Below are 15,464 nucleotides of genomic sequence, written 5' to 3' on the forward strand. Positions count from 1 at the left end.
CTTTTAAAATGAAATCATTGTTTTTTAAAATTAAAAGTTATTTTTTCTAACATCCTTACCTGTCAACACTATACGTCAAGATTCCCACATTAGCAAAACACTGTGAAATGTTTTCCTTGGTGGAGTTGGTTCATGCCTCCATCCTGCAGAAGGAACCTTATTTTCTTCAATTGGGCTTATCAGCTACTTCAATTTTTCTTTCTCTTGCATTTTTTACTTCCAACATTTCAAAACAAAAAACCTTTTTTTTACATTATTCTTTTATTCACCCAAGGAAACATTCCTGAGAAGAAGTTATGACAAAGTAGATAATGTGGAGAGGATAATATATAGCAGATAATTTATGGCTATCATGATGACAAGGAACTAAAAGTAGTTTTTTCTTACATACTTTATCCTTAGAAGAACAGAATAATAAGAGTAGTAATTTTAGAGATGAAAGTCTAAAACATAAAGCAATAAAGTTAGATCTGCAAATCAAATGAAACAAAAGTTTTGATTAAAGTCAGATGTTTTGCACCAACCCAGGTTCTGCCCTGACGGGCCCACTGGCAGCAAATGGGCAGGCATAGGTGGGTTTCCTCACAGACCTCAGCTCGCGTGTTCAGCCAACATGGTAAAGCAGGTGCTGGCCAAGCTTTGTGCCTACAAGGAGGCAAAATCAAAGTGTGGTAAGAAAATCCAGGCTAACTGAAATGATCGAGGTCACCTTCTATTCATCCACAGTTGCCCCAGATAGTGCTCCTACTTGGACTCACCGGAGGGGATTCCCAAACCTACTGCTACATGGGAACTTGAGATCACCCTTCAGCCACTCACTTACAGATTATGTCCTATTTGAATATGTCCATGAGTTGATGACTTTCTCCAGGAAAGGAAATTCAAAAATCCTTCCTCCTCTACTCCTTTGCAACTTGATCCAGTAGCTCTATCTATTTTTCCCTTAAAGGGATGTGTTCCTCTTCATGTTGCTCACTTGAACATCTTATTCCAGCTGTCAGTCTCCAGTCTCCAAAGCTATGAACTCAGGGCTCCAAGGTTTCTCTGGGAAGCCCAAGGGCAGCTAATAATAAGACCAAAGACATTGATTTTGCCCAGTATCCCATGCCCAGCACGTGGTTCAGAATGAGATAGTGTCTGAGGACAAAGCAGTTAGGTTACATTCCTAACTGTGTGCAACCAGAGCTGTGCTTGGAATATAATTTCACTGAATGCCTTTTTAAGTTAGACAAATGAAAGCTCCCAAATATGCCCAACTCAGATTTTCCATTTGCATCTATAAGGGAAGCCCAGTTGCTCCCTTTATAAAATCAAGCCCTGTTCCTCTGATATTGACAATTGACAATGGCTGGAGATGCTCCCGTTATGTGGGATCATGTGGAGCTACAGTAATTAGTGCAAGATCTTCAAGGGGAAGATGAAGCTTGGTGGTAAGTGTCAGATCTCAAGGTCTCTCCCTTTAAAGAGACCTTTGTCCACTGCCAATCTTGGAGCATCTTGGTTTGAAATTTTAGGGGAGCCATTGCGTTTTCTTTGTATCTGTTATAGATTTCCATGTAGCTGAAGCTACAGCTGATATTATTGACTCTACTGTGTGCTGGACACTGGGCATTGTAGCGACTGTCTCACTGAGTCCTCAAAACAGCCCTATGAGGTGGGCTATAAAAAGTATCCCAGGGGTTTTTTTGATGAGTTAATGGAGGCACAGATGGGTTCTATAAAGTCGCCAAGCTTATGCAACCAGCAAGTGATGATGCCAGGATTCAAACCCAGGTGTGCCTGACTCCAAAGATGGGTGAATACACAATTGTGCAAAATGTCTCATGGTATCTCAGAAAAGGGCTCAAGTTCACCCAACCTTTGAGGAGCTACCCACAAGAATCCAGTGGTATAAGAAGCATGTGAGAAAAGAATGAAATAACTATAACCAAGTAAAGAATGGGTTCCATCATAGTAATGAATTCAGATAGCGTGGGAAACCAGCGCCAACCACATTCCTTGCTCGTGTCTGATACGAGAAATGGGTCGGGTCATGGGCAGGTTTCCCCCGTGCAGTCCCAGCAGCAGCAGCTGGTCTGAAGAAAAGGAAAAACAAAACAAAAACAGAAGAAATAGTGGGGAAGGTGTAGCTCAGTGGTAGAGTGAGTGCTTAGCATGCATGAGGTCTTGGGCTGAGTCCCCAGGACGGCATTAAAACAAACGAACAAACAAACTTAATTACCATCCCCCCCTTAAAAAAGAAAACAGAAGAAATATTCATTTACTCTGGAGGTAGGAAGTCATAGTCAGGGGACTGTCCTCTACTTCTTCAAAGGCTCATGTCCCCACCCCAACAAAGACATCTTATCTGCACCACGTGCTTCTCCACCTCTCAGCAGCTCTTGGAGCTCTTGGCACTGCCCATCACACCCTCCTTCTTGGGTGATTTCTTTCCCGTGGAGTCTGGAGCCACGGTCACCTGGCGTCCCTGCACCTGTAGGCCACTCCTTCCTGGCGTCTCCTCCTGGGTCCTCTCCCACGACACTGAATGCTGGAGCTGCCCATGGCTCTGCCTCTAGTTTGCTTCTCCTCTTCCTCTACTCTCACCCTCACTGCTTTAAACACCAGCTTCAGGCTGACCACTCGGTTGTGCAGCCCCAGCCCGGTCCTCTCACTGCCTGCTCCACGTCCCCACGTGGACGACCGCTAGGCCTCTTGTGGACCACGAACAACAAAGTGGAGACACGTATGTCAGAGGAACCTGAAATGAAGGCAGGAGGCCATCAGGGAAGGGGAACTCCCGTCCACACCAAATGCAATGTAGCCTCTCATGAGAGACGAGCGCAGGGGAAGGTCAGAGAGACTTTCCTGCTTTCTGACATTTTCTCAAACTCCTTCAGCTTAAAATATTCAGTATATTCAGGTGCCATGTTTTGAGGTAGTATGTTCTGAACCCTGTCAATATCAAACTTGCAAGTTATTTTCAACTAAAAGAAACACACAAGTTAACTGAAATACTTGAGTTTTTCCTGAACATTATATGAAATATCCTCACTGAATAGCTCTTTCCAGATTCCCTTGACACTCAACACAGTGTATCTTCTGGAAACAATCATGTTCAAAATACGCATGTTCTTTCCTGTTAAAGGCCATTTATTACAGTCATGCCATGGGCGGTTTGGGATCCAATAGGCTGGGATTGAATCTTGTCCCTAAGTGACAAAGTTTGGGGAAAAAAAGCTCAAAGAAATCAGATTTTCCAGTTATATGAACTGAATTTGATTCCGTTTTAGCAGTACTGGAGAAAAGCAGTTGAGGGTTTGACAGCTTGACTTTCATGATGAAATAAATGCACCCTCATATTGAAAAACAAGGTTCTGAAAAGAATTTAATAAAAATTCTAAAATGCGAATTTTAAGAAGCATTTTCATTACTTTTGTGATTCCTCAGTGTTAACCCCCAGAGACTCTGACATCACACAAGGAGATCGTTATCTTCCAGAATAAAAGGAAAAGCAGCAAATCTTATGTGAACCAGGAATGCATGGAAATAAATACTGGGCAAACCTTTCATAATTTCTAATGTCCTTCATAATGTCTCCATGCTCTGACTTTAGAGTCTTTCAGGAATTTTCAAAGTTAAAATATCAAAGTGATGGCTAACTTGCCGTCATCTGAGATACGGGCTCTGAATGGTTCAGAAAGAGTGAAATTCACAGAACACACTAAACATGTCATGTTAGTCAATAATTCCAAGCTTTTTTTCCCAAAATATTTTTCCTGAGAGTCTCACAAGGGGCAAAGTTGGCTGATGTGAGTTCTGCCTCCTCTCCCCTCTTCAAGCTACCCCTGCCGGTTTCTAGAGAAGAGGGAGATGCTGGAGGTCTGCAGTCGAGAGCTGACTATCATTTCCACATCCTCTTCTGCCTCTTGAGAGAATAATTTAAGGAACACTTGATATTGCATATTAAGACATCAGATATTGCAATTTCCTCTGGAAAAAAAATAAATGTGATGCACATTATAGTCAATCTCATTCTTCAAGAGTCAGTTCTAAGATAGAGAAAAAATATGACCTGGGGGTGGAGGAGAACGGATGCCAGCGATCATCACCCCGCTTAAAAGTCAAAAAGAGACTGAGCTCGCAAACCATGTGAAACAAGAGTGGCAGGTTGGAATTAAATTCTAAAATGCCTGAGATACTGAGTGAATTTCTTCCCATGCATGAGTATGGAGAACCTCTAAAAGAAACAATCAGAGAAAGAAGAGCTAATGAGAACTTTATTTTGAAGGCTGCAAATAAAAGCAGGGGTGAGTGTCTTTAGAAAACAGGGACATAAGGAGCTCTCCTTTCTATTTTGCAATGTAGGGAGTGGAGAATGAAAAACCTCTGCTGGGAATGAAGACAGGATGAGCTATGCTGCTCCCAGTGCTTCATCTCGCTGGCCCTTAGGCAGTAGGGCTACGGGGAGAGGGAGGAGAGCAACCCCTGGGAGCTGCCTTTGAACCCAAATAGCCAACAGGTCAACTCTGAGGTCAGCGTAGACAGCAACATATCCCACCCGGCATTGACGTGGAGGCCTGGGTCTAGGGGACCAAGTTGTGATGTAGTGGGTGAAATAGTGGTTCCTCCAAATGGTACATCTACCAAGAAGCTGTGAATGTGACTATATTTGGAAAAAGGGTCTTTGCAGATGTAATTAAATTAAATGTCTTGAGATGAAATCATCTTGGATTATCTGGGTAAGCTCTTAACCCAATGACAAATGAGACAGAAGAAGAGAAGACAGAGAGACACACACAGAAGAAGCCCATGGGAAAAGGGAGCCATAGACTGGCATTATGCAGACACAGCCATATTTGTAAACATGGTAACAGATTTCCTAGAAGTTCAGGTCTATCTTCATATTTGGGAGGATTGCTTTTCCAGTGTCACAAATGAAAGCCAGTATTTGGATGTTATCATTTATAGGGGAAGAAAAAAAATCTTTCTGTTTCTCTAGACTTCTAATTTCTCTAAGGGGACCCCAATTACAAAAAACAAAAAAAGGAAAAACATACAAATTTATTTATTATACATTTTACATGAGACAGAGGCTTCCTAAGGGAATGACGACCCAAAAAGATAGTTCAACCTGAGTATTTTGATGCTGGGTTGGATGAGAGCGGAGGGCATCTCTCACATGAGGGTTTTATGACTTGCTTCAGGAGAAGATCAGAAAGCCCTTCCTGCCCATGCCATTTCCCAAATTCCTTCAGCTTGAAAAATTCAGTATGCTTAGGTGCTGTATTTGGGGGCAGCACGTCCTGAGCACCATCAGATTCTCAGGCTGCTTATTCTCCAAGTCTGGATTTTCTGCCTGATTAATATGCCCCAGCTGACTGTAAGCTTTTGGAGGATGAGTTTCTTCCCTGCAGAGGTATTTGAGGACCACTGTCAAATGCGGAATCATTTTGATGATTTGTTTTGTCTTTATCAACTCTACAGATGTGGGCCTCTCAAGTAAGATCCAGAAGCTATATAATTTTTAAAGTCCTTAAATTAAAACCCTATTGGCTAACCAAATATTCTTTCTCAAATGTTTCTTGCCCTCTGGCCTGTGTGTTATGAGTAGGCATGGCAAGCAGGGGTAATTTAGTACTAACTCCTGGATCACTTTCTGGAGAAATTGGTCCAGACAAAGTAACCTTTTCCCTAGCTGTTAGCTGATAAGGAGTCAGTTGTGGGCTATATCATCAAGTCTTTATTACAACCTGACTACTGTAAGCAATAAAGGAATTATTAGAAAAAATACTGGGTAACTCAGAAGCCCGATAAGAAGGCTGGAGAATTAGGTTCACGAAATTGGCAAAACCCAAGGTAGAGACATTGTCAGACAGAAGCTCCTGCTGTCATTGCCAAATACTTCTCTGGCCACCCAACTCAGCTGCCACTGGACACTGTCCCCAGTCATAGACAAGGCTTCTAACTCACCACCATAACTACTTAGAAACAGATCTCTCAGCCCCTTCACCTGTGTACCACTTACTTAAGATTTAAACTTTGAATGTACACTTAGCCAAGCCATGTGCAAGGAAAGGATGGGGCTGCCCCAACTCATGGCTTCTCCAGTGGCTCCTGTCACCCACCAAGACTCTCGCAGTGAGGAGCTTCCCCATCAGCCAAAAGCCCTGACAACTGGGCTCATTTTCATGGGTTCAATAGAGACCCTGATCATCTCTGTCTCTCGAGAACTTAAACCACGATAGTACTTATAGTGAGACTCAAGGTAAGAAGAAATAAATTCAGTAAAGACTTCTGTTGAGCTAAAAAGCCATGTGATCTGGTTCTCTGCCTTTTAGCTTAGGTTTAATACCACTTTGGGAAGAGCACACCACACCACTAGACCTTCCCACTTACATATATGGAACACAGCAGTCTCTTATCCAAAGTCTCTCTTTTTTTGGCATGGGGGTAGGTAATTAGGTTTATTTATTTACTTTTTAATTAGCAGTACTGGGGATTGAAACCAAGACCTCATGCATGCTAAGCATGCACTCTGCCACTGAGCCATTCCCTCCCCCAGCAGTCTCTTAGATGTAGGTGATGGGGCTTCCTCATCACAAACTAGGAAAACCCTAAATACTACCTCCCTACGTTTCTCATGTCATAGGCACACATAGACGATGGTAACACTGGTAAGGCACACCGAGGTAAATGGAAGTGGTGGCGTTCACCCTGGGGACGTGCCCAGGTGACCCAGCTGCCTGAAGCCACTGTGAAGAAGCAGCATCTGAGTCCACCCTAGACCCTTTAAAATCTGTCCCTGGATTAGGCCAGGCCAGTACCGAGAACTGGAACCACGCTGTTTTTTACTGAACTACTAGTTTAGGCTATGCCGTTAGTCTGCGTTGAAGGTTATTAATAAGAGAGAGTCTGAAACGATGCATTGCTGCACAGACTGCACGGATGGGCGTTGCTCTCTAGACCGCACACCCCTCAGTTACAACCCGCGGGAGAACTTTCTGTCCGACCTCAGCGTCAAGAGGAGCTGCATGCGCTTGAGCACCTGTTTCAGTTTTATGTCATGGGCAGGAGACTGGGAATCTTGTAATGGATCAAATTTCTCTGCTCAACTGGCTCTGAGAGGGTTAGAATAAAATGTGAAGCCTGTATCTAATGTGTTTACAGGACTCCAAGGCATGCGTTTTCCAAACTAACCTCACACATGAAATCCCTACCATTCCTGTGTGACCCTGGGGGAAAGGGACACTCCAGAAGATGGGAGAGGCGGTTCAGAAATTCTGGGGGGCTTTTATCATAAATACAAAGACAGAGCTGCCTTCTGCTCAGAGTAGCCTAGAATCACACTTTACACTAGATCGTAGGATTCAGAGCAACAGGGAATCTCGGACATCATTTAATCGCAGGCCTTTCTCTTACAGCCATAAAAGCAGAGATACACAGAAGGGCACTTGATGGCATAACCAAGAGAAAATCCAAACCCACAAACCAGAGCCACTTCCACTGTACCCCTCTAACTTTTTCATATTAAGCAGGGGATTTTTATTTCCTAATTTCTGCCCGATAATTTGATTCTAGCAGCTGAAACTTCAACCAGTGATTTCTCAGAGGAGTTGAGTGCTTGATGCACACCAGGATGCAAATGCTCATGATGATAGGGGGGAATTCTAATTGCAAACCACAGCAGGTGAAAATCCTACACTGACTCAGGAATAACGTGTTAATCTTTCCCTGATGAAGGTGGATGATTTGTTTACATCTTAGAAAATACTTGGCAGCCCTTGCTGCCATTTTGCCAAGAAAAATCTCCCTCCAATGCTATTTCCACTTGGGCATTCATCATTCCAATCCCACGGGCTAAAAATATAAAGGCACCGTGGGAGGGAGGAGAAAGGAGAGGGGGCACGCCTATGCCTCTCTGTGGATGCTACCATCTCATTCGTGCACCTCTGTCTTGCAGCATCCAAAACTGGTCTAAGCCATTTTGCCAAACAACTGCCTCTCCCAGGTAGAGTAACCACCTTCCCTCTCCCTGGTCCTCGTCTGTGTTTTCTCCTTCTCTGCCTCCTGAAGGCCCTTGATGCTTTTTATAACCGTCTGGTTCAGTATCACCCAGCCATGTTGTCCCTTTTCCTTTCCTTTTCTTTCTGTTTCTATGTTTGGGAAACACCTTAAATGTTTATCAATGAATCACGTACACTCGGTGTGCTTAGTTCACCGTCTTTATAGAATCTGAGGACCACATCCAGGGGAATTCAGAAATATTGTTGCATTGGTGAATGTTTCCACCCTGAATTCCTCCAAAGAGCTGAGGCTGCAGGTAGATGATAGAGGGAAGCCCACATGGAAACGACAATTACCATCAGCTCTTTCAGCTCTAGATGTTTATGTGGCGCTTACTGTCTTCCAGGTAATATCTTCAATGTTTTTGATGATTAATTCATGTAGTCTTGGTAACTACTCTACAAGGTAGACAGTATCGTTAGCCCCATTTCTCAAAAGAGATGTTAAGTAACTCGCCAGTGAGCTCAGCTAATAGCTGGTGGTACTGGATATAAACCTACGCACTTTAGTTCCAAAATCCATTCTCTTAACCCCTACCCTATGCTGTCTCCACACCTACTCAGGTCGGGTGAAAATGATGCCTCTTTGTGCCCAACTACACCAGCTCTAACCACATTTTTGACATTAGACTCCATTGCCTTGAGGGCTTAGAGAGAGAAAGGAAGAGTCTGCAGATGAGCTGCGCTCTGTGCAGGTTAAAGGACTGGCACTCAGCCCACCCAAGGTGGGAAACTGCTGCTTTCCTGGTTCTCCTCAAAGCCTGGACGGTCCCCCTCTTCTCCTCTGTCATGGGACTATTTGTGGCCATCTTCAGCACCAGTCCCTGAGGCTCTGAGTTTGAGAGAAGAGTGCTAATAAAAATAGTTAATAACTATGAAGTGCTTAATATGTGCTAGGCCCTGCTCTAGGATCTTTGTGTGTTACAGCCTTCAGTTCTCTGGATAATCTTATGAGGCAGGTATTTTGCATCTTCATTGTATAGAGAGGAAAACAGAGACACACAAAGACCCTGTGACTTGCCCAGGCTCTTACTGCCGGTGAATGGAGGAGCTGCGGTCCACGGCCACCAGGCACTGCCTCTGGTCTGCTGCTGGGAGTCACACAGCCCCTCCCACCCAGGGCTGGTCCCACAGTGTCTGCCACTGTGTCCCAGGGCTGGAGGATAATGCACCCAGCTCCTCCCAGGACTCATTTCATGAGTCCCTCTGATTGCCTGCCATGAGGCATCCACTGCGCAGGTCATACAATCAGGGGAGGCTGGACAGTGATCACGGATATGCTGTGGAATGTGCACTTCATCCCTACTTTGTGTCATTTGCGTCACTTGGCATGTCTTGAGCCCTGTGATAAAAGGATCAGGGAGGTAGTCTCCTCAGAGATCATCCCAAATCCAGCCCTCACTTTAGAAGTTAAATGGTGTTGCCTTTTCCTCCATCGGCCCCTCTCTCTCTTTCTCTCTCTCTCTCTTCTTTTTCTGTTTTGTGACTATATTTTCCTTTCCTTAATAAATCCAAATGCCTGAAACACATTTTCTTCTTTAGGAGATGTTGACTACAGCAGTCATTTTAAACAAGTATTCTCTCACTCTGTCACTACTTAGGCAATAAAAGTTAGAAATAAACTGTATGGAGATAATCTCAATTGAATATTACACAACCAATCCAATTAACCTAACACTGAATTTAGCAGGGGGGAAAGGGCCTTCGATGCATTTGGGAGAGAGAGATTAGAAAGAGCTTCGAGGAAGATCAGCTAGATTCACAGTCTCTGACAGCTAGCGGGCATATCTTGATATGTCTTGCCAGGAAAAATGAAAGTATTGGCCTGGTTTCACATTTGTTGGTATTATTTTACTCTTAGGCAAAATATCTAAATTGTACTCATTCCTTGATAAAGAAAGAAAGAGAGAAATCTTATTAGAACCACTGAAACTTCCTTCACTGACACAGGACATTAAGAAGAGAATTGATAACAGGGAAAAAAATCTTCTGGGCCGGAAACACTCCATCATCATTACCTCCCATCAGTTGAGGATGTTAGGGCAGTCCAGTGATCCCAAATCCAGCAGGTTCACATTAACTCACAAGGCGCACAAAGCACCAGGTCAGAGGTGCTTCACTTACGTTGTTCTTGGACTTCCGGCTCCTTCATACAGCAGTGAGGAGTTTTCTGACCGTAGAAACGTCGGACTTCAACACCGTGACAGAAAGAGAAACACCAAATGGATGGCCTGAATCAAAAAGCGTGTTGATAAGAACATCCAGAGGAAGTGCAGTTTGAGAACAAGAGAGAAACAGTTGCGATAAATACGCTGCCTGGTGGGAAGTCCCTGAGCACAGACTCTCTCAGGAGATCCTAAAAGCACTGCTCAGATGGAGGAAAGCAGACCTCCTGAGAAGGCTGCCCGTGGCAGCAGCAGGCATCACCCCAGTATGACAGACATCCCGCCAGTTATGACGGCAGACACACAAGCCAGGGCAGCACCTCAACCAGAGATTATACAGGAAAAGCCCAGCGCACACCTGCATCTCTTTTTCCTTACTGAACCAGTTGTGTCGAGGAGAGCCACTAACCTGTGTTTTGGTTTTTGCTTTTGGTAATTTTTCATTGTAGCAAAATATACCTAAAATAAGATTTACTATTTTAACCATTTGGAAGTGTACAATTCAGCGGCATGAAGTATATTCACAATGTTGTGCCACCATCGCCACCATCAACTTCCAAAGTATTTTCATCATCCCAAACAGGAACTCTGCACCATTAACCAGCAACTCCCCATCCCCTCAGCCCCCAGCCCCTCGTAACCTCCATGTTACTTTGTCTCTGCGAATTTGCCTAGTCTAGGTATCTCATTAGGTGGCCTCATACAACCCGTGTCCTTCTGTGTCTGGCTTATTTCACGTGCATAATGTTTTCCAAGTTTATCTGAGGTTCAGCCTGTATCAGAATTTCATTCCTAAAGCTGAACAACATTCTATACGGACAGATATACTACATTTCGTGGATCCAGTTTGTCTGTCAGTGGGCATTTGGGTTGTTTCCGGCTTTTGGCTATTGTGAACAGTGCTATGTGAACATTGGTATAATCACTGAAGCATTTTAAGCAAAGCAGACATGTGATCAGATTTTTATTTTAGAAAAATCACCCCTTGTGTCAGTCAGGGTCCAGCCAGGAGACAGAAGTCCTACCAGTTATTTTAACAGAGAGATTTGAATGTAAAGCAGTATTAGCCAGATAAGTGAACAGGCAAAGAGAAAACAGGACATTATCACAGGGGTGGGGACTGCAGAAAGCAGCAGCTACCCCTAGGGTCGGGGATCAGAGAGAGGAGGCTGGAGCTGCCAAAATGCAAAACCCTGGAGAAGGAGCGTCCCGGAGCTGAAGCTCAGACCCTTAAGGAGAGAGTGCTGTTCAGCTGGTACTGGTGTCTCTGAGATTCTGGGGGCTTGTGGTGTCGGGACCCCCAAACATTGAGGAAGGAAGTGCTCAGCTGGTGTCAATGTCTCCTCGCTCAGAGAAGAGGACCTGTGTGGCTGCTGGGTCACACCCTGAGGGGGCGTTGCTTGGCTGGTGCTCGTATCTGTGAGTGGGCATGATGCAAGTAATTCTGTGATTATTGGAAAGACTGCAAGCCAGATTCAAACACTGCTGCTGGAAGGAACTGGCCCAGCTGGGTGAAGAAGCGAGGTGGGCGAGCCACACTCACAAAAACAGGAAGCCGCCAGGAAGGAGCAAGTCCTCCACCTCCAGCCTTGCAGGCTGCTTCTACTGCCCCCGTTGCCGGAGCCTGGCAGGGATCCACCCAGTGGAGCAGAAATGTGGTTTGCAGGGTCCCAGCCCCAGTGTTACTAAACAGAGTACAGAGATAATAACTTATACTAGGATAGTCTGACTGCAGTGGGGGTAAAATTGAAGGCAGCCAGCCTGGCGTCAGAAATAAGGTGCATGTTGGACATATTCCCAGTGGTCAACGATCCTGGGGGGTGATGGGTCCAGTCTGATGACATTGGGAATGGTCCCCAATGGCCATGTCTATATTATGTCACTCTACCCACCGACCACAGCTGATTTATCCAGGGTGATCACCTAACCCACGCTGAATTCTGATTCTCTTTCTAATGTTTGAAATTGTGAAAAGACACACCTAAAACCTGGAATCATTAGCACGAGTCAAGTACACGGATCTGCGGACATCGACTGCTGAGGTTCTGGAGCTCACCTGGTCCTTCCCTTCCCATGTTCTCGCTTGTTCAATTCCATCTCTGATCCCATGAGATAACCCAGAAAACTTCCAGTAAATTCCCCTTCTCCTTAAGCTAGCCAGAGCCCTTTCTGTTGCTTCATATTTTCTCTAGCCTCCCAGAGCTTGCATTCCAGGGGAGCTGAAGAATGTAAACAACAGCAACACAGAGGGTTGCTAAGCATTCCGAGAGAGGGAAGTAGCGTGAGTGGACCGTGTGAGCACAGAGCAGGGGCACCTCAGCTCATGGGTCGGGGCCAAGAGTGGGTGGGAAGCAGGAATGGAGTGGGTGGTGTGGTCAAGTATTCCAGACACAGGGGACAGTTTGAAGGCCCGGAGGCATGTTTGAGGAGGTGAAAGCAGCTCAGAATGGCTCCCAGAGAAAAGAAGGTGGTTGGGAAACATGATAGTGAGCACACAGCTTAATTACTGAACACTTTTTATGTGCCAGGCGTGATTCTAAGCAGCGGGAGGGGCTACCTGCCTTAGTCCTTGCACTGATCCTGAGAGGAGGCAGCACCATTGGAGACGTCTCTCCCTGGGGAGCGAGGGACTGTACCTCCTCCGAGCAGAGGCAGATTCGGTCATCACTTTTGTCTATTATAATAAGGATAATGTTTCCTGCTAGAGCAAAGTTCAGGCAGAATTGCTCACAGCCCATTTAGAAGAGCTGGGATTCCTAATCTCAGGGGTTTGAGCTGTGATGCAAACCCACTGCCTGTGCAGCTTTGCATCACATCACCCGGGGGATCTTGGAGGACAAGGGGAACCAATACACACGTAAAGTTCATGTCACCTGCTGCCCTGGTAATGAGAAAGTCCTTTTTCTCTGACCTAGGAGTTTTGTATCTTCTGCCAGCTTCCATGAAAATGTGGCAGGCTAGCTTGCAAGTACAGTAAAAATCTCAGACTCTTCGGAGTTCTTAACAAATGTTATTTCCTTCTAGTGGGGAAATGGAGACACAGAGAACTCAAGTACTTTATCCAAGACCACACAGCTAGTTTATTACAATCAGTGTATAATGAAGCTCAAGGTCTATTGGGAGTTGAATCTTCTGCCATCGTGGAGCTAATTGCTGTGTCCTCCTTTTAATGCTTGTGCCTGCCCTCTTCCCTTCTGTCTCAGTTTGAAGCCAGAGTCTGTCAGTGGGCAGCTCTGTTCTACATGGTGATTCAGGAACTCAGACTCCTTCCATCTTGTGGCTCCCTAGGGTCTGATCTGCTTCCTGCCAGAAAAGGTAAGAGAGGATGGCAAACTGCATTTACTTCTTAAAAATCCATGGCCCAGAGGTGACCTGCACCATTTTTTGCTAACATTCTATGGGCAAGAGCCAATCACGTGGCCACACCCAGAAACAATGGAGCCTGTCAAAAGTGCCAGGAGTTTCCTAACAACGCCGTCCTGTGGAAGAGAGTGTAACGCTGGAGCGCAGTGAGCCACCTGTGCCCCCAGCGCCACTCAGGGACGTAGGCAAGGGAACAATAGGCTAGATCTACCCTGCAGATCACTGACTGCAATCTGGACATTTGTCTGGAGGGAATAAGACAGCAGACAGACAATAAGTCACGGATCTGTTGTAGTCATCCAGGTAAGACTAGTGGACTAAAATAGGCAAGAAAAAAGGAGGAGGAAAGAGGGAAATGGATGAAATGGGGAACTATTCAGAAGGTAAAACCTACAAGATGCTCTGTCTGCTAAAGTCCATCCATCCTCTTACCCAGTCATATGTCTGCTGGCCTATGATGACTCTGTCCCTGACTCTATTCCTGGCTTTATATTCACAGCATAATAATAAATGTTAGAGGAGGCAGGAGGGAAGAAATATGGCTAATGTAAAAAAAGAAAATCCAAAATGAACACTTTTATGCAGAGTCACATACTCACTCTAAGAGAGAGACTCTCTGGACCCAGAATCGCCCTCTGTCCATAGTCCCCTGCAGATGGAGCAGTGAGCAGCAAATAATCTGTGAATCATCTATGCTTATTTAAGGAACACATTTGCGTATGTGGGTGTGTAAAAGGATCTGTGTTCTAATCTTTATCACACAGACTGTATAGACTGCACACAGCATAAAATGCAGATTGGATCTCCCAGGAAGTCAACTCTAAGATGGAGACTGGTGCACAGGAAAGTTTATTTGGGGAATTTCTCTAAGAGTCGTCACCTGTGGAGGCATGAAGGCAGCATAATTGGTCAGAGGGAGAAGTTGGTCTGCAGTGCAGCAGAACAAGAACCTCAGCCGATCCTACACAGAGGTCTGGAGCTTGAATGGTGTATAAGACAGGGTTCTCCCAAAAGACACAGAATATATATATATATTGCAAATTCAGCTTTGTTCTGCCTTTCCGTTCTCTTCAGACCTTCAACAGATTGAATAATGCTCACCCACATTTGGTAGGGTGGCATCTGCTTTACTCAGTTCACCAATTCAAATGCAAATCTTTTCCAGGAATACCCACAGGCAGACTCAAAAATAATGTTTAAGTCGGCTATCTGGGCGTCCCTTGGCCCAGTCAAGTTGACAAAGAATTAACCATCATAGATGATCTTCAGAGTTGTCCTAAATTGGGGCAAGGAGACCAGACATTCGTACTCTTGCATCAACCAGTCACACTGTGTATGGGCTACCCTCAGGAAGGGGGCAAGACCTCAGCAAGCCATCTGTCTTTAGCTGTGAGTCCCAGAGAGGAACTGAGCAAAGGGCTGTCAGTTGCCACCATCCCCAGAAGCTGAGGATCTAATACTTGAGTTCTGGAAAATGGGGTCAGGATATCACATCTCAGTGTCCCCCATATATATATGTGTGTGTGTGTACATATATATATACACACACACATACATACTTGAATGCATAAATAATATTTATGATAAGTATTTGCCAACTTATTGTGGCTTTGACCACACACATACTCACATTTTGATAATATGAATGTGTTCCTAGAAATAAGACAATATATTGTGGTAACACAGGATTTATGTAGCGAGCATATTATTGGAGCATGCCTTTCTTAACTGTCTTTTCATGCCATCCTAGAAAAATATAGTATCCTCGGGGCAGATTTTAGCTTATCCCAAAATTAATAACATAATCCCCTCTTAGGAGTCTCTCTAGTGCGGTATGTGAAATCAGGCACTGGAGTGAGACAGAACTGCGGTTAAAACTAATCTGCAGCAC

Source organism: Camelus ferus, chromosome 8, assembly GCF_009834535.1.
Source record: "Camelus ferus isolate YT-003-E chromosome 8, BCGSAC_Cfer_1.0, whole genome shotgun sequence".
Classification (NCBI taxonomy): domain Eukaryota; kingdom Metazoa; phylum Chordata; class Mammalia; order Artiodactyla; family Camelidae; genus Camelus; species Camelus ferus.